Genomic DNA, 21,376 nt, shown 5'->3' with positions numbered 1-21,376 from the left:
CAAAAAATGCTTTAATGAGTTACAAAGTCTTATTTCAGATTGAGACTACATGCAGGAATACACTGTATGCCTTTAGTTTATATAATTTTCCTTATTCTCAAATTTGTTGTGTTGTTGTAAGTAAGTGAAACATTTGCTAAACAAATGCTTCCTACTCAGAAAACTGCTTTGTTTTCTCTTTTTTTAACAGGAGTGGGAATTCAAAAAGTTGAGGTAGGAAATTAATTGTCTTCATTCAACTAGCTTATTTATGAGCCCTTTTATGATTTTTATCTAGTAGTTAATTCACTATGATGGTTTACAGTGAAGTTTTATGATCCATTTCTTGCAAGTGGTTTGTTGGATAAAATGTTTCCTGTGTGTTGTTTTTATGTATGATCTGGATCTCATGATGACAGAAATTCTTTAAGGAGCTGTAATGAGTGACCAATGGAACTCACTTTTGTCTTTGCAGACCTCTGTATTTTCCTATAAGCCAAGCTGGATAGAAGGTGGTACTGCAGGTTAATGATGGTGCTGAACCTGCTTTATCTAGACAGATTTGCAACAAAACAGTGTTTATCACAAATTACACACTAAGTAGATTTAAGATAATCTTCAGTGCTGGAAACCTGTATTAATTTACATCACATTGTTGAGAAATTCATTTGTTTCAGTGGAACTGTCTGAAGAAAAATGGATTTTTTTTTTTTTTTTTTAATACAGATGTTTCTAATTTTTAAATTCAGTACCGAGGTAACAATTTGGAGTTCTGCACTATTCTCAGCAATCTTACCCCATCAGTAATTCATTTAAAACAAAACTAGACAACGTTCATAATATTTAACTTCTGCTGCAGGACTTCATGCCTTTGGGATATGTTTATGGTTTTGTGGAATTATGCAATCTGGATTACATTCTGTAAAATGTCAAATGTTTAGAACAAACTTACTATGCTGCGAAAAGCTTACAGTAGATCTGTAGATGTAAATGCTAGATAGAAGATAGCATAGGGACACTTACAGAAGATATGATTTAACATCCCCATAGACAAAAGATGTATTTTTTTTCCTCATTTATAATATTTTTTTTCTGTTCTTGATGTAATTTTAGTCTTTTTTATCAACTTTTTTTTTTTTTTTTAATTTCATCACCCAAGGATTCTTTTATGTACAACTTCTACCTTGTGAAAATACTTTATGAACTGCTGCTATTCTAGACATCAACATTTCCTCTGACATGATTCAGATGATGTAAATTACTTTATGAATATACTTTAATAGAAATGTATATTTATAAGCATATAAAAGAGAAAATCAACTGTACTTTTTTTTTTTTTAACCCTTTTTACAGAGAGTTAAATGATCCCAGCCCTGTGTTATGCTCCTCTTTCATTACTATCATTTGTTGAAAACACTTTTGTTACATCTATTTTCAAGAATAATTAGTAAGAACTATAAGAGAAGTAAAGACATGTAAGTGTAGGATAAGTGCAAGAATGTTTTGTTTGTTTGTTTGTTTTTCAGTGAGAGATAACTTCTCTCATTGATTTGGCTTTCAGTGAGCAGACTGAGTTATGATGATCACAGTCTATCATCCAGGAAATTAATCTGATCTTAATTTGTAAAAAATAATTTTTCATTTCAGGAAACAAACCCAAACAAGAGTAAATTGTGTGCCCTGGTGGTGCAGTGGAAGGAATGCCACCTTGCAACACTGGGGCCCGGGTTCGAATCCCCCTGTGGCGCAAGTGGTAGAAGTTCCGCTCTGCTACACAGAGGCTCGAATCCCAGGGGTTGGACTCGATGATCTCTAAGGTCCCTTCCAACCCACACCAGACTATTACCTATTACCTAAATTTCAGTCAAAGGTAGTATCTTTGCAGTGTCTTGCTAAAGGACTAAATCTTTCTAAATATGTTTATTTCCGGAAAGAAAAAAGAATAAATAAATTTTTAACAGCATTTCTGCTGAGGTTACTACTGCAATTGTATTGTGGTGTATAAATTCTTCTATGCCTTTATGCTCATAGGTCATTATAGAGGGACAGAGAGAAAATTCTTTGCTCCTGGGAATGAGGTAGCAATGTGACACAGCATTGGTGAGAGGCTGTGTCCATAATAAGAGACAGTTAGATCCAGTTCAAATTTCCTGTTAATTTCATAGTATGACTCAAAAAACAGGACTGAAACTACTGTAAACAATATTCAGGATTTTCATATGACTGAGAAATGAAGGACAGAAGCAGAATTGTCTCTCTCACAGCAGAGAAATACCAGGTTGTCAGGCACTGTGCCTTAACCATGACATAGATACCTTCAGATCCGGCAAACTAGATCTCCTTCTCATTTTCAAAGCACACTGAGCCAATGGATTATGTTATTCTCCTGTAGAGAAAATATCATAGAAACATAGAAACATAGAATCGCAAGGTTTGGAAAGGACCTACAGGATCATCTAGTCCAACCGTCCTCCCATAACGATTTTACCACAGGCTACTAAACCATATCTCTTAGCTCCTCATCCAGATGCTTCTTGAACACTCCCAGGGATGGTGACTACACCACCTCCCTGGGCAGGCCATTCCAGTGCCTGACTGTTCTCTGAGATAAAAAGTTTTTCTTTATATTTAATCTAAGCCTTCTCTGGTACAATTTGTATCCATAACATATAATTATGGACAATACAAATATACTGGATGTGCATATGCCTCTTTAAAATTATACGTATATCCAACAACATAAAATTTCCATGTTAATTTGTAGCTGTGCATTGGTCTCCCCTTCCCTTTTATCAGATGATCACAGTGGAGATCTTAATGCGTAAAAGTTCTAATAGAAATGAAGCTGCATCTTTGTCTAGGTACACCAGAACAAGCAAAATTACACATCATCTTCCCAGATTAATTAAAAGCTACCCCCAGTTATTACAACCAACATCTATTTGTGTCTTTTGATAAAACTAAGGGATTTTACAATTTAAGACCTTCAGGATGGGTCAGTCAAGGTTAGCTCATACATTACATTATGAAAATTGATGTTCCCGTGACACGTCTTATAGGTCCCTGTTTTTGGGACAGAAGTCTTTTGAGCTGATGATATACCAGAATACAAATCATATACATGATGATATACACCTATATATGTATTTTTATCTCATAAATTCCTTACTCCTAACCTTTTTAACACAGTACTAGACATTAACAGAATTAAATAAAATTTCCTATTTTTTCTCTTTTTATTAAACCTGTATGTATCTTTAAAGTTATCATTCTAAAAAAATGTATTTATATAGACAATCTCGGCAGGTGTGTGACTGAAAAAGGTCAAAACAAAACATCAGAATACTTAACAAATATATTCATGCACTCTATCACAAAAATACTTTTGGTTGCATAGCAACTATCTTTTTAATTACTACTTGCAATCTAGATGTTAATAATGTAATTAGTATTTTTCTCCATTAAATTGTTTCAACAAATAAGTTTAATGAATTCAATTCACCACTTGTTTTTAAGTGGTCTTATTTATCTTCCTTCTTTGCCCTTCCAGCATGTTTAGCTATGCAGTTAAAAATAAATAAATAAATAAATAGAATCTCATAAACAAAACAAAACAAACAAACAAAAGAACAAAGACACACACAAAAAACCACACATCAGTCAAAAGGATATCATTTTGGACAGTCTTTCTACCTAGAGACCTTGCAGTTCAAGAAAACATTAGTGTAGCTACTGGTTCTATATAAATAAAACTGGCACACATGGAATAATTCACAGAACTGGAATTAAATCCAAGATTTTCAAAGGCAGAATTCAGAGTTACTTGGTGTGTTTAGAGTGCTCTGTGTGTTGTTTGTTTGTTTGTTTGTTTTTTTTTTTTTTCAGACTATTCAATTTCAGGTCATTAGAATTGCAGTCCTTTGAAAAATCCTCAGCTAATGCTTTGTGTTAAAGTGCTGGTGAAAAACCAAATAAGTTATGTGAGGGGTAATATCAAAGCAGTTACAGAACTAAAACTATATTTACTCTGAGGAGCTACAGCTGGTGAAAACTGCCAGTTGCTCTAAAAAAGGAGATGTCAGCAGTAGTATGCAAGATTCATGAACTACCCTGGTGAAAATACACAGGGGTATAAAACTACTCAATCTACTTTTTTTTTTTTCTTTTTCTTTTTTTTTTTTTTTTTTTTTTTTTTATCAGAAGGAAGATAATAAAAGAGGTATTCCCTTTTGATATTTTTAAAATGTGAACTAGTTCGCTTAGAAGTACTGGAGTCTGTACTGGCAGTTGCAAGAAATTTCCACTCAGCAGGAGAATCAAGAATTGGAAATTGTGTCTTCATCTTCCTTCTTTAATTTTTAAAGCTCTTAACATTCCTACAAGACTTATTTTCACCACCCTTTTATGATTTGAAGAAATATGCTTTTCTCTCATGTTCATCAGAATTGTTTTAATAGAAAGACAAATCTTCATATTACAGAATATTTGAGTATCTGAAACAGAACAAAGTATAAATCATTTATGGAAGTGTTCCGATTTGTTTAACCATTAAATAAATATTTTTTAAGGAGGCTTGGAATGGTATTTTATGATAGTTTCAGCTTCCAAAAATAGGGCCTTTGTTGTTGTTGTTGATGTTTACTTGTTTGTTTTTTAATGAAATGTAGGATGTATTTGTATTGCAGTGTTTTCTGACACTATGTGATGTATCTAAGATGCATGCTGATTATTTAATGTGCAAAATCTTTGCACCATTAATGTCATCCCTTTCATCTGTATTATCTTACTCACACACTTTGTGCCCTCCCACCTACCAGTTATTAAGAGATTATCAATCAGAAGATATTTTGAAACTTTTTACAGATGGTTTGTTAAAAAGAAAAAAAAATAATAAAACAAAATAAAAACCCTAGAAAATTAAACAGCTTTAGCCTTGTGGATAAAATCTTTCATATCTCACCTAAACAAACAAACAAATAAACAAAAACTCATCCTTGGTTCATTATCTTTCTCATAACACATTTGCCTAAACAGAATTGATAGAGTTCCTTCCAAAGGTTTTCTGTACTGATTGCACATGAATTTGTGGATGTTAATATTTGAAGACATTAAAGCAAAAACAAAAGCAACAAAAAAAAGAAGAAATTAGATCCTTTCAGATGAATGATACTTTAATGCATGGCCCCATAAAATAAAATAAACATTATAAAAAATTAAGCCTATAAACATCAAGAAGATGGATAAGTTGACACATCTTTCTGCATATTTCTGTTTAATAATATTATATTTTATTTCTCACACTAAGAAAACAGCCATTACCCAAAGCAGCCATTCGTAAACAGCCATTTTGAACAGATTGCATCCTCATTGGTGGTATGATAATTGAAATAAGTTCACCAGTCTTTCATAAGGAAATACCAGATGTATGAAATACCTATTAATCAACTCGCTTGCTTTAACAAACATCAGTTTCAAAATCAAAGGCTATAAAAAACAAGTAGAATAAAGGGGGAAAAATAGAAGAATTAGTGTGCTGTATCACTTGCACTGAGGGCAGAAAATTACTAGAAGACATAGGGCTAAAACTATCATGTATTTGGACTTTGCTCATGACCACTGTTTTCTATGTTTATATTTCTCTGCTTTTGGACATCTTTTCAGACTGCTTAAGAGCAACTTTATGGACAAAAACAGTTTATTATCAATGTTTAAGTTTTACATTTAATGAGAAGACAATTTTCAGTGGCTAGCTGTGTTTATGCAATAGGCTACAAAGACACTACCTGTGTTACAGTAAACTGAGTTAATTTAATTATTTTTCTTCTGGGTAGATTTGTTATTATTACTGTTATTAACTGTCTTAGGAAATGGAAATTTTGGTAGTATATAGAAATGTAGATGGACAAAGGGTAAGGATGGAACAGTCATGAATTTCATACTCACCCATGGAATTTCTATGTTAATTCTTTTATTTCAATTCAGGTAAGGAATAACAGACTCATTGAAGATTTTATTGACATGATTGCAACAGCCTGTGCTTTTCTGAATGACACGTCTTTCTACAAATGTTATGTTTATGTCTATGCACTAACTGTACTCAGCTTGTTAATTATAGTACAAAAATGAATGCATTAGCTGCAATTAGACAACAGTAGCAGCTGAAAAAAACCAACAAAATACACACACACACATAAAAAACAACAACAAAAAACATATAATTCGGGAATCATAAAATATCTTGATTTGAAAAGAACTTTAAAGACAGTCTTGATCCTGCTTCCCTGCCATACAAAGAATTACCATCTTCTAAATCAGGTTACACATCTCTCCATGCAACCTGGCCTTGAATACCTCCAAAGAATGGACATCCAAAACATCTCTGGGTAATATTCCACTGGTTCACCACCAAGTACAAAATTTCCTCCGGAAATCTAATCTAAATATTCCCTCTTTTTGTTTCATGACTTGCCCTATCACTATCAGACTGTAAAAATCTGTTCTTTATCTTGTTCATAAGCTCCTTAAAATAATGAAACATTTCAGAAAAGTTTCCCTGGAGATCTCTCTCATCCAGATTGAACAGCTGTAGCTCCCTCAGATTTTTCATAGGAGGGCTACTTCAGCCTCCTTATCGGCTCTGTGACTCTTCCCTGGGCTCACTCAAGAAGCTAAACATCTGAAGGCTTTATGATTGTTAATGACTTTACGATCTTGACTCCTTAGAAGTTTGCAGCTAGGCCAATTACTGAAGTGACACCAAGGTGGTGAACAGTAAAATGGTGATTTACTGATGCAAACACAAACTTATATAAACTATGCCTTTCGTGTACGCCTACTACATTACATGTCACCAGTTCTTCCAGAACTGGGGAAGGGCCTGCCACGTAACATCACGATAAGCTCCCCGTATTTCACCTAATACACAACATCTCCCCCTCCCCATGCTAAGAAAGCCTAACTCGTTACAATACGCAACACTATAAACACCCTTAAATCCTAATACCTAATCCCTAAATCTCACCTTAAAGCCTATCTTGCATCTTATGATACTCTATTTGCGTATTAACCATTCTTTCAGCCATGCGTTGCAAGCAACCTAGTAAGCAGTGAAACACACATGGCACACACAACATTAATGCAAAAAAACATAAGAAGCCCTACCACTAATATCTTAAGCAACTACTTGAACCATGGTGCAATACTACCAAACCAACCCTCCAACCAATCCCCAAAAGGATCATCCTGTATTCCGATCTTTCCCGTGTGTTCTTTTAACAACTCCAATTTCTTATGTAATGATTCGCTGTGGTCACTCAGATTAAAACAACACATCCCTTCAAAGTCTTTACACCCATGACCCTGTGCAAGAAGTAAGAAATCAATTGCTGCTCTGTTTTGAAGCATGGCATGTCTAATACTATCAATGTCCACGAGTAGTTCACTTAGCAGTGCGGAAGTCATGTTGGCCTGTCTTACGGACCAACAGGCTAGTCTTTCTATCTCCTTTAAAGCTTGCACTGTGGCAACTCCTGGGGTTAAAATGGATTTGAAGATCCGTGCTGTTGGCACCCAAAGGCGAACTCTGTCACCGCAGTCCAAATTCAGCATGTGGATGTTCCGTTTCTTCCGAGCTTTAGTCATGTCCCTGGCCAACTGTACCCACTCAAGGGCACGTGGGGACAAGATAGTTAACCGTCCCAGATAACAAGGTCCCCCCACCACATTTGCTGGTACCCTTTGCCATGCACGGTCACTACAAATCAAGAATATACCTGGTGGCAGTGCCTTTGCAGTGCAGTGGTCAGATATACTTTTCTGGTCCTTGTCCTTTCACCCTGGGTTCGAGACAGCAGCCTTTCACATATTTGCTGCTGAAATCGCAATCAACCCCCTGCTGACAGCCATCAGGCCTCATCACGTTGATGATACCACGGTTACTCACCCAATGCCCGGGAGGACAATAACTGCTATTTCTCATTGGTGTGGATATATTTGGGTAGAAGCCACAATATGGCCCATGCCAAGTAAACTGCTTTGTGTTGTGGGGATAAACGAGAGTGAATGGATCTGACCGATTTTTCTTTGCATTCCAATAAGGGCCTCGAAGTGTGAGAAGGTCTAAAATATTTGAACGGCTCCTCTTGTGGTTAAATCTCGCAAAGCCAACACACCCAGGTGACCACCAATAGCCTTCTTTTTTATCCCATGTATTAATTTGGAACCACTTATCTCTCCAGTTCACAGATACTAAGCTGACAGTTTTCCCTCATGCCTGGCAACATGATTGACAATTTAATCAAGCTGGGCATGCTTTCATATAAGACAGACTCCTTTGCCTCAGTACCTAGAGTGACTTCCAGATTCTTGAATTCCCTGATGCAAAAAATTTGGGTAGCTATTACACTCCTGATCAGGTGTGTTTGGGTGTATGCTTCTGGCTGGAATAGTTTTGATCCTACTTTCTGTGTGTCAGCTTCATCCTGGCCATTGTAGAGGGTGGATCATTTTTGTTACAGTAGAAGGCTGATTCTTGAAGCTTCCAGAATAAAGTGGACCACTTTCTGCCCTCTCTGCACCACCTCCTGTGCAGTCTTGTTTCTGGAGCTTCAGAAACCTGACCTTCTGTCACAAGCTGCACATACAAGTCTATTGAACTACTTGAATCATCAAGAGCAGATTTAGTAAAGGTAGTTCAATATATCAAGATCAATTTATCTTTCTTTAGTTCATATCTTTTTAACCAAGTGGCATAGTACAGGACTGGATTTGCAAAGCATGACAGTTAATACTGAAGATCCAATGATCTGAAGATTTTACTAAAGAGTAAAGTTTTTCTTAGGCTATCTATAATCTAAAAAATTAAATTTCCTAGAACATATCTTCAGTCTTCAGAATATTTTTACCTGAAAGTACCACTATCCTGAATGTAGAGTTATGACTGTAAGTCACTGAGTGAAAACAGAATTTGAGAAGTGCAGGAGTGATTTCTTAACACTATCAATGGAAGTCAGCACATTAATAACGCTGAATCTCAGGCACACAAGGATGTGAATACATCTGCTTACTTCCCTGTTACTGGTGGTTACTAGAAAAACATTGTGAATATGTGATAGAAAACTTTCACAAGAGCAAACAATCACACTGGTGAGCATGACTGCAAATTGTCATCAGTCTGTGGCTAAATTTGAAGGTTTCTTTATTCTCAGAATACTATGTACCAAAAACAAACAACTGACAGAGTGACCTGTTACCTGTTCAGTGACAAATGACAGAGAACATTTGATGAAATGTTCTGACAATGAGCACTGAGGGAGGGAATTATGTCTACATTTATCTTGCTGATTAATCAAATAAAGACATTGAGACTGGTCAAACACATGGAAGACAAAGAGACCAGTTTTTGCTAAACTTGTTTAATGCTGATAGTGTCTGAGTCCACAGACTTCTGACACTGAATACAGTAATTATTCATTAAGAAGCATCTCTACCAGTCAGAAATAACCTGGAAAATCTGTAGTCTACATTTACAACCATATTTGGAAAGTTTCTTTCTCCCTTAGACTCTATACCAAAGTGAATCCAAGAGCAGATGTGTGTAAATATACAAAGTAAACAGCAAAAAACACCAGAATCTGTGTTACCAGCATTGTTACCTATGTAAGAAATTAAACAGTTGAAGCAATATGATCATAATAATAACCATGTTAAGACAAGACAGATGTGAACAACTCCATTAAAGTCAATGTAAAATCAAAATCTATGTAGTTTCAGACTACTGACCTATGTTTAATATGTTTAATATTTTGTGACCTTTTAGTCACAAAACTTAGATCTTTCAAAAGGCAGTGGAAATTTCATTATATTCAATAAAAAAGATAAAATGCTCATGCCTTCAGAATGTAAAGGTACATCTGCATCTCATTTTCTAATTTCCATGATGTGTGAATAGCATTCCTATATCTAATGGATATGGAACATCCACCTGATGTTATCAATAATTTAGGGATGATTTTGTCAAAAGACATAACCTATTAGCCTGAGTAGTGTCTTAGTAAATTATGAATCTTTAAGCAGCAAATACTTCTAGAATGTACCTATGTCCTTTTCTCTCTCTCTCTTTTTTTTTTTTTTCCCACTGAAAATTAAGAAAAACAATTTACTTAATCTATCTATCAGTGAACGACTTTTACCAGATTTTTCAGTATAAAGTTGCCCTGAAACTCCATAGAAAAAATACAACAACAATCATTTTAGAAATGCATTTGGTTTGGTACTTAATGCCAGTGATAAAATCAAGAAGAAAAGATTATTCAATGTAGAAAATATAGCCCTTCGATTATCAGAAGAAAATGCCGCCTGTTACACCCCTTGTAACTAATTTTTGCTTGTTCACACCAAGTCTTTGTAACATGCTGTTCTTTAAATCAGCTGTAACAGTTATTTTATCACATAAAAGTTGGGTACCAGGGAAGAAGCAATTGTTTTCATTCTTGGCTTCACTGATTTTGACATCTTCACGATAATGTAGTAATTCAAAGATAATATCTATAGTATACACATATTTATACATTAAAAATCGTCATCATAAGTGCATAAGAATAAATCAGCTCAGTGTTTAATTTGAATAAGTGTGAATATAAAGGGAAATTTCATGTGATTAACTGTTACAAGTTATACATGTATGATCGCATAACAGATGTCACAGATATTGTTACATGCAGAGATATAGGCTTGTGCAATTTGGAACAATACACAATTTTTCTTAGGCAATTTATGACATAAAAGCAGTATATGAAGGTGATAACTGTTGAGACCGATGCTGCTAATTTTAGACATTTCTGAGTATTAACCTTAACAAAATAAGAGATATTGCCTTGATTTTTTATGTTAGTGGTCTGCATTCTTCCCTGAGTAGATTCAGTGAGTGCTTGTATAACGAGCAAAGTGTATACAAACTAAATGTTTGTAAAAATAATATTATTCATGACTCTTGCCACTACACGGCCATTCAGTTACTGCAGTTTGCTATACCTACTTTGAAATATTCATGGTGTGGAATTCCATTTGGCAGGTTATCAGAGAAGTAAAGCTTAAGGAGTTGAAGCAGTGATGCCCTGATCATAGAATACCCCCCATGTATTTTATCAAGAGGGAAAATCCATGCTGTCACTCCCATCTAGGGTTGTCTCCTGAATTTCTGTGCACAATTCCTTTATTTACCTTGCATCCTAATCCTTTAGTTCCTTCTTCATTGAACCAAGAGGAATTAATATGCAATTCAACAACAGCAGTGTTTTAAAATAACAGATATTTTTGAAACATGCATTGGCAAGATGTAGCATATGAAAAAAAAAATGATATCTTGGGTAAGAGAAGTCAGGAGAAAACATAATCAGTATTTTCAGGTATTGTTTGAGTGATAACAACTAATTTATTTATCTCTCCATGCCTATGTCCTAGAATAACATCACTGCTGTTCAACAAGTGACATTACTTTGGCTGACAGATATTCTGTAGCCATACTTTTACATGTCACATGCAGCCTCTGAAAAATATAATCCTTGCAATGAATTGAGTGAAAACTAACTAGAAAAACAGTACATATTACGAGCACAATATCTGGCTTGAAATTGTATCTTGTTTCAGATGATGTCATAATCTGCTGCAGCAAATTTAATAGTATTGTTGCCTGGAAGCTAAACCATTATGCTATGTTTAATTTCTCTAAGATGTAAATTACATGATTCAGTGTTGTATAGTTTTGGCTACTGCCATTGTTGATTCTTGCTCATGCAACTGTCAGGAATTGTAACGTTTATAGGAATTTTGTTTAGCTGGAAGTCTTAAGACTTTGTAGAGTTATTTATTTATTTATTTATTTATTTATTTATTTATTTATTTAGTCCCTCCCTTGTTTATTTGTCTCACATTCATTTCATCTCAACATTCACCTCTTTTCCAGTGATATTAACAGAATGACAGGACAATTCCTTGAAGCGTATTAATGAATATGCAGCTTTTGATGAAAACAAGTGAAATATGATTTGAGAGTGACTTCTTGTCTGGTAGTATGTTTAGTTTTAGTGAGCCTATCAGCCAAAAACAAAAAGTTCTTCTTATAGACAAATAGTCAGCTTGGTGCTTATATTCCATCTTTTATGTTAACTGTGGAATTTGAGAAAATATTCTGTATAACTAAATAATTTTTATGACAATTAAATAGATTTTATTTTTTCCCAATTGAGTACACTGACACTTCTATTATCCAAAATTTCCTTCTCAGTGGCATAGAAAAGTAGCCTAAATAACCATATGTAAAACATAGCAAATGTATACTTGAAGTGATAGACAATATTTTGAATCATTATAATCTATAATTCACTTCTGGCATCTAGTCATTTAATATCAGAGATTTCTTATGATAAGCATTGTGATATTTTGCAGTGAATAAGCTATGGAAGGGTTATGCTTTTTCCTTCTCAATATCTATTAGTTAAAAAATATCTTACTCTTGTGTGTCCATATATTTTTCTCTTTGCACTTGTCTGTGGGTGGATCTTTCACCTATCTATACTTGCCAATTAAGTGCTGCTGACAACATAATAGATGTAAGAAAGTCTAATGCTTATATGGGAAATCAGTGGACACTTCACTTTCGCTTTTAATGGCAAGTATTGCTAAAAAAGAAAAGAAATATGCTATTCAAAGGACAAAAAAAAAATTGATACCAATTAATGACAGTAACTGATGCCAATTGTACATCATGTACAATTCAAATTATTATTTTTCCTGAAAAATTAAAAAAGTTAAAGTGAATGTTCAGGGACTCAGTTTTACAGAAGTGTGCTAATGTTTGCTGCTGAGAGTTGTCTGTGTTCATGCAACAGTGTCACTGTCAACACTTTGATTTTAGCTGTACTTATTTGGTTATGTAGTTGAACCTACAGGTATGAATTACTATCTTTATGATATAGTTTCGGAATAGTGGCTGTGTGAAAGAATGCATGCTACAGACAGTGCTCTCTAATTTTTGTGTGATTAATGGATAGCTAGCAGCTGAAATAAAAGTGCTGTAAATCAGAAACATATTCCTAAAAACACTGTAGGATCTCTGAAATATATTTTTTTAATTTTGCATTTCAATTACCTGTATAGGAACATGTAATTCTATAAAGGAGGAATTTGTCTGAAGGATTTGGAGGGTTTTTTTTTTTTGTCATATATTTGTACAAAATGCCCTGTTTTGAGCTGAGTGTTAAAGGATTTTCTTAGGCTGTTTTCTAGGAGTACTGGGTGTTATGAAAAACTAAAGGTCTCAATATTTTATTCCCCTCATTTACCTTTTTAAAAATTATTTATTATTATTATTATTTTAATGAATCTTATTTATCTTACAGTGAAGAGAGTTCCAAAATGCAAATCTCATCTAGGTTTTAATTCCTTCCCTGTGAAGTAGCCTACAACCTACATGCAGAAAATCTGTGAGAAAAAAAAACACAGAAATCATTGGAACAATTTTACTTTTGTCCATTCAGAAGGTACAGAAAGGAGTCCAAAGCATGTGCAAAGATTGGATGAGCATATATAACTTCATATAACTCAGGCACAGACAAATGATTTCTGCTGTGAGAGAGACTTAAGAAATCTAGCCTTACCTTAAGGAAAGGGTGGGAGCTAATATCTTCATAGATAGTTATGATGATAGACTACATATCTTATAGCTTATTTAACTTTGATATTTTAGTAACTTAACAAAAATATAGTTTACTTTAGAGTTCTCTGGCTGAAATCAATGAAGAAAAATAGAAATATCTGTAATATAGAAAATGGTGAAACATGCTATATTAGAGAAAGCGTTCTTGTATTGTGAGTGAACGGCAATTATTCCTTCAGAATATTTCCACCCTCTGTCTCTCAAGGCTCCTTCATTTAGAAAAGAAAACTTGCAAATTATGAAGTGAAGAAATGTTTTGCACCCGTTAAATTTATTTATTTATTTAAGAAGAAATTTACAAACAAGTATCATTGCACGGAATGCATATAATTTTTAAGCTTCACTGAAGATTTTATAACACATTTGGGAATTTTAATCTGTACACCACTTTCTAACATGATCCTAAAACACAGATTTTAAAGGGATAAAAATATCAAAAGTGCTGTGACAGTGTATACCAGCAAATAACATTCATATGTAACAACACTCGGTGGTGCAGTGGTAGGAATGCTGCTTGCAACACTGGAGGCCCGGGTTCGAATCCTCCCTGTGGCGCAAGTGGTAGAACTGCCACTCTGCTACACAGGAGGCTCGAATCCCAGGGGTTGGACTCGATGATCTCTAAGGTCCCTTCCAACCCGCACCAGACTGTGAGACTGTGAGACTGTAACACTCTACTCTGAAATAAGATCTATGTGTTCTACATCTAAATTCCAAAACTTTCTGCTTTCTGTCACTGCGAGTTGAAGGTCTAGAAACCATAGTCGAAACAAAACAAAACAAACAACAACAACAACAAAAAACACAATCTGTTTGATACCTAACTTTACATCATTCTCCAGCTCCAGTTGATTCTCCTCTTTCTGAAAGATTTTTACTTTTTTATTTACAAAAGTCAAATTCTCCAAATGTAAACCTAATCTTGTGTTGATACTACATTTCTACATGTTAAAATGTACTTAAAATCCCAACATCAAATGACATCTAAATAATAGATTAAGATAGTAAAATGCTGTTAATTAAATAAGTAGTTTACTTCTAGTTTCATATCTTAGCAGCATGGGCAAGCACACTATTTATCTTTTTGCTTTCAACTAAGTTATATTTAGTTACCAATAACATTTCTGTGGAACTGTGGTTTTAGCTCTACCTCTAGTTTTTTAAATTCCTAAAATGCTTCCTTTCACATTCATTGTACTTCACCTAGATAGAGTGCTGGGAAATATGTTCAAATTCTGTGTTATTCAGAAAATGAAAATCTAGGTGTTTTCTTTCTAAAAATTATCCTAAAACTTATGAACACTGCAAGTAGAAGCCCAATTATAAATCCCAGTTTTGTTTGCATTGTTATTTTATAATTATTTTATTGAAAATTCTGGAGTTTTATTCATTCTTTTCAAAACATTTCAGCATCCAACAGTGCCAGTGTCTCATATAAGTCTAATGATTTATTTGATATCACATGTACAGTGTTATAGAAAAGCAATGATTCCAGAAGATGCATAAAACTGCAACTCATTAGAAAATATATGTTTGTCTTCATCGTGTAGCTTTCAGGATATAAACTGGTAGATTAAGTCTACTTTTTCATAGACCAGTTCTCCTTATTTAAAAATAAATAAATAAATAAATAAAATCTTGATGTAGTTAAAATAAATCGAATTCCCTTTATCCACCCATACCATCACCCCATCACAGTAGGCCACCAGATTGGTTAGGCATGACCCTGGTGAAGCCATGCTGGCCGTCTCAGATTACATGTTCATTCCTCATGTGATCCAGTAGGATCTGTTCCATGATCTTCCCAGTTACAGAGGTGACACTCACCAATCTGTAGTCCCCCAGGTCCTCCTTGCTCCCTTTCTTGTAAATGGGAGTGACTTGACCCTTCCTTGAATGATATGGGATCTCACCTGTCATCCATGACTTTTCAAATATGGTGGAGAGCATCTTGGCAAACACCTCAACCAGCTCCTTCAGAACCCTGGGATGCATGCCATCAGGTCCCAGAGACTTGTATGCATTCAGTCTCATTAGGCGATCTCATCATTAAACATAAATAAATAAATAAATAAATAATGCTCAATACTATTCTGTGAAACAAGATAGTTAAGCTAAAAGTTGTTTCAAAATCATAGAAAATTCCCACTGGTTCCAGCATCAAGCAAAGTAAGTTAACACTGACAATAGCAAGAGCAAATTTGTTGCATTAGGCGTGCACAAACACTCGGGATGTAACGCGATAGGCCCTCCCCTACTCGGTTATGCATATGTAGAAGGAGTTATGCATATGTAGAAGGGGTTATACATATGTAGAAGGGGTGTAGACGAAGTAGATAGTGGCTTATTTAAACCGCTAACACACACAATAAAACGCCATTTAGCTATTCACCATATTGGTGTGAACGTGTAGTTAAATGGGCCCCGGCTGGACCAGGCCGGATTCGCGGAGGTTTAGCGCTTGAATCCTGACGTGAAACGGACCACAGGTAACACAAATTCTTCCAAATTTGTTTCATACAAACTTTACCTAGGAGTGTTACACTACCTGATGAAATAATAGTCTTGTCTTATTAGTTTATATCTAGATGATTAAAAGTTTATTTCATTTTGTTTGAGAATAACAGGATGTCTGTAACCATATAAATATATTATTTGTTTGTTTGTTTATTTTTAATTCAAACTTCCATTTTCCTTTGGCTTTTTGTTCTTTTCCTGAAGTAGACACTCAAATCAATGATCATCATTTGTGTCAGGAATGCCAATATACAGAGACACTGGCTATCTTCCTCTACTACAATTAATTTAATTTGGGGCTTTGCGCTTTCTTGTCTTTCTAAGGTATCACAAAACATAGAGAAAATATTATCCAGAATTTTTTATTTTGGAAACTGGGAGGAGAAGAAGAAAGAAAAGGAAAACATAGCTGTATATTTGTAAAGAATTTTATGTTGCTTCCATCCCATTTATTCTTTAAGTTATTTTCTCATTCATTTTTTCCCACAACACATTCATCACACTCAAAATGCCAGAGTCCCAATGAACCAGATGTGCTGAACAGGCAAATAACTTAAAAATGGTTTCCTTGGAAACCAGATGAAAGTCTTCAAAACAGCTCCACCTCCTGCTCAGCTCATTTTTCCCTTTTAGGAGTTCAGTAATAGCAAATCAAGACACTTATACCTAGATTGTCCATTCTTCTTACATGACCAGGATTACAGGCAAGATTCAGCAAGGAGAGACTTCCATTTCAGTGCTTTTCCTTGTTTTGTTTTTTATAAATCTCATAAACTCTCCTTTAATTGCAGCTTTTGAATTGGGCAGGATGGGTATTTTTTGCAGCTGGTGTCAGGCAACATCTGTGTTTCACATTGTCCCTTGGTGATCCTATAGTTAACTGTGTAGAATATCTACTAAAAAGCCACTTCAATTATCATTCATTTATCTGGAATTCCTTTCCTAGAACTTAATGCCACTATTGCTGACTATTTTGAAATTCATTTGAAGCTGAACTTAGAAAACTCACCTACCATAATCTGCCAGCTCCAGCTCTTTTCATACATAGTTTGTACTGTTCTGCAAATGCCAGAGGATCAGCCATAAAGGTAAGTATTCTTTCCCTTTGACAGCATTCTGCCTTTTTACATTATCAGCATTTCCTGTGTTTGATATTACTTTGTCTCTGCCAAACACTTAAAACTTCTAGTACACTAATGCTGGTAGAATTAAATGGATGGAACAGTTTAACATAGCTTTGTGCTCCTTCATATAGTAAAACTGTGAAATGAATAATAGAGTCCCAGAGGACTTACAGTATTAAGTGACTCTATAATCAAGACCCCTTTCCCTTAATGATTTTTTCTGGCCTAGCAAAACTCTTCTTTTACAGACCAAGAGTGCTGCAGTCTACTGAGAGTAATGCTGTAACTATAAAGTTTAGTAGAAATTTTCATCATCTTGTAAAGCAATTACAACTTACCTGAGAATGAAGAGAAGAGACCCTTTGATGCATTACTCCTGCTTTTATTCCTCATCTGGTCATGGAAAGGTGGCATAAATCATAGTGCTTCTACTTGGACTAGAATAAATTTCTGAAAGGAGAGCTGAATGAAGCACTTTTACTAAAAACTGTCTGCAGAACTGAAGGCAGGACCACAAGTAATGGAAGTATCTTACCCTGTTAATGAGAAGCTGCTATCAGGATTAGCATGTATTTGCTGTATTTCTAATTAGTTTTCATTGTATTAAAAGGCTAATGTTAATATGATACATTACTTTCAGTTGTGCAGACAGAAAGCCAATTTTTAGGAAAATTGACTTCTAGAGAACAAACGTAAGGTGGCTAAGAACAAGTAATTTACAAAACTGCTCAGCCACGCTCCACACCAGAGAGACCAGAGTTTATAATCTCCCTTTTGTTCAATATGCCCTTATAATTAAACAATGTATGTGTGATTAGCATATTAGCATTAGCAGTGATATCCTCTGGAAACTGGCACATCGTTTTCATTCTGATCTTTTTTTTTTTTTTTTTTTTTTTTCCAGTAGAAGATTACTCCTGACTTTTTCTCAGAGGAGTTGTGTTCTTTGACTAACAACAGAGCACCTGATAGAGCCTAATATGAATGAAAAATGGAGACTTCATTCCTCTTTTCTTAAAACATATAAACAATTGCAACAAAGTAGTTTCTGGGAAGTTCTGCATTATCAGAATATTAAGTACATAGTTTAGACAACAGTATTTGTATTATTAGGACATACAGAACATTGATTCGTGAATACCACAGGGGAATAGAATGATCTTTCGTAAATGACATCAGCTTGATGAAAATGCTGTCTAACATGTTAAAGTTGCCAAAGTCATCAATATACTGTACAAAAGGTATGATAAAGACTCACTGAAATAGCCATAAGACATCTTTGCAGGCAATGATTACCATGAGATGTATTCACTTTGAAATATTAGACACTTTGTACTACTTCCAATGATACGTATATGAGTGTATGACAATACTGAATATCTTCCATTCAACTTTGTAGCCTAATTATTATTATTACTATTATTTCTAATTTTAAGATTAGATAGTTGACACATCTGTTAACCTTCATAAAATGTTATGTGACCTTTACTGTGTTTTGGATCTTCTGTCAGTTTAAGTAAAAATCAAACAGATGACCAACCACACAACAAAGTCAACAATAAGGTAGACAGGTAGATAACTAGATTTCAGTACAGGTAGAGATATTGCATCAGAGATACTAGAATTATTTCTACAGGGAGAAGTTCTCCATGTCTCATGTGAGAGAATAATTCCAGATCTTTCTGAGATAGGTCACTGCTCTGTGGACAGGACAGGCTTATTAAGCTGTTCATGGTGTTCACTGTCCTAGCGCACATTGTCCTAGTGCAAAGAAGACTAAATTCTCCACATCTCTAGAAGATCAGATCCTCTGTGTTCTCAGTGCTGTACCATTTTCAAGACTCAGTGTCAAAGTGGATGTTGCCAATATGAAACACCATTTTTACTCTTTTCCTCTAGCTTATTGATGTACCAACTCCATAGGAAACAAACAAACAAACAAAAACAAGCCTGTATTTTTGAAACAAACAAACAAACAGACAAAACATCTTTGTTCTGAAGGCTAAAGAGATTTGTGAGACCCCAGGGCTAAAATTTGCAGAACACTTGTTTGGATAACAGTTAAACACAGCTGAAATCATGTATTGACCACAGTCAGCTACATAGCATCCTCCATCTGTTGTACCCGTAAACCCATCTATCTTCCGTGGATAAAAAGAAAATAAATTTCAATATAAAATATCTTAATTTTTAAATGGAACTGGGGTTTTACAGCACTCTCATACAGTGTCAAATATAAAAATCTTAACAGAAATTTGTGTGAGTTTCTGACTTTGAAGAAACTGTAAGAATTTCATTTTATAAATTTGCAAAAAATATTTCAAGATATTAAGATATTACTCAGATTTACTCATAATCACGTCTGTTAGGAAGAGAAAAAACAAAAAACAAAACAAAACAAAACAAACAAAAAAACCCAACAAATATTTTTAATTGCTTTCACCATATCTTTAATGAAGGCACCAAGCCTGCTGGGGATATGAGAGAAGACTGCGTAGTTTCTGCAGAATTTCAACATACATTTGCAGTTCCCAGAAACTATATCCTTTAAGCAGGTAACAAAAATATCATATATTCTAAAATGACAGAATCTAGGGTTCAATCAACCTCACCTCTATCCACAGCAAGATTATAAATAAAATCCACAGAGATTTGTTCAGCTTTATGTACAGGAGGCTCAGTAAGGAATACTTTGTATCTGTCTAATGAGAGGATATAGTGAATTTAGAGATGAGCTCTGAAATGCAGAAAGAGAAGAATCAGTGAATGTGCTGAATAATGAAAACTCTGGTTTTCTTCATAACAAACACTGTTCAAACACTTGATCGAGTTAACCTTAAATGGGAAGAGCTTTGTCAGATATGATGTTAAATTTCCTTCCCTACAGATGTTCAAAATTTGATTTAACAAGCAACCTGAGTAATCTGCTGTAGGTTGGCCCTGCAAATTCTTCTAAATGATCAGCAGAGGTCTCTTGTAAACTGTATCACTGTATAATTCTGTGATTCTACAATTTCCATAAGATACTGGAAAGTTCAGACCTGGGATGTTATCTGCATTTTCCTCAGCAGAATATAATTATAATCTCTCTTCTGCTAATGGAGTACTGTACATGCTGCATGACTGTCTTTGCATGAGAGGAGGAGAATGATGAAACCCAAAGTTTCTTTCCTAAGGGAGAAGTTCATATCAGGGGCTGATATTTATTTACACAGGATTCTATCATGTACCATTTTACCAGAAGGGAAGGGAAGGGAAGGGAAGGGAAGGGAAGGGAAGGAAGGGGATAAGGGAAGGGAAAGGGAAGGGACAGGGAAGAAGGAAGGGGGGAAGGGGGACAGGGAAGGGGGAAGGGGGGAAGGAAGGGGAGGGGAAGGGGAAGGGAAGGGAAGGGGAATCGGGGATAGGGAAGAGGGAAGGGGAAGGGGAAAATGGGGAAGGGGAACGGGAGGGAGAAGGGGGAAAGGGAAAGGGCAAGAACCAGGAGAAGGCGAAGTGGCAAGGAGAAGGAAAGGGAAAAAGGTCGGGGCACTAAGGAAGGGGAGGGCAAAAGGGGAGACGGGAAGGGATTATAGGGACGGTATAAGTGGAAGGAGAGAGACAGATGTTTATACTAACTATAGGAATACCAGGTACAGTAACAGAGATTCAGGGCGATGTATGTATCAATGTATATTGGGCAGTCCGCTCTGCTTGCTGCTCAAATCATACTGCCAGAAGTACTATATGTTTCAATATGAGTTACACCATCAAGTATATGGCCTTCTTGGGCCTTATCTTTTTATATTTTAGGGCAACTTAATTCAGTTATGTACAGATAATTGATACCATCATCTGCCTAGCACCGTAAAACATTTAGGCATTCTCCTAGGTACTATAAACATAATCAACGATCCCCACTCCCTTCGTACCTTGTGTGTGGGGCGGCAACATTGGTGAACTCGCCACAATGTGCTCACCTGTTCTGGGTCCTGCCGCGCGACAAGAGGTTACTCCACAACTTCCCTCAGACACTTGCCGACCACAAGGTGGCGAGACACTC

The 21,376-nt window shown here is 35.2% G+C and overlaps 1 protein-coding gene across 42 annotated transcripts in view; it reads left to right on the top strand.

Moving 5' to 3' along the window:
* The window catches only part of PTPRD (protein tyrosine phosphatase receptor type D), a 1,051,440-nt gene that overhangs the window by 543,241 nt on the left and 486,823 nt on the right, over positions 1 to 21,376 (top strand). For all 42 annotated transcript variants that reach the window (XM_032441550.1, XM_015848960.2, XM_015848962.2 and 39 more), the window contains exon 8: positions 191 to 213. The gene's annotated coding sequence lies outside the window, so the exon portion shown is untranslated. The remainder of the gene's footprint in view (positions 1 to 190; positions 214 to 21,376) is intronic.

The sequence above is a fragment of the Coturnix japonica genome, chromosome Z (genome assembly GCF_001577835.2).
Source record: "Coturnix japonica isolate 7356 chromosome Z, Coturnix japonica 2.1, whole genome shotgun sequence".
Lineage (NCBI taxonomy): Eukaryota > Metazoa > Chordata > Aves > Galliformes > Phasianidae > Coturnix > Coturnix japonica.
This window is presented reverse-complemented; position numbering and strand designations above follow the sequence as displayed.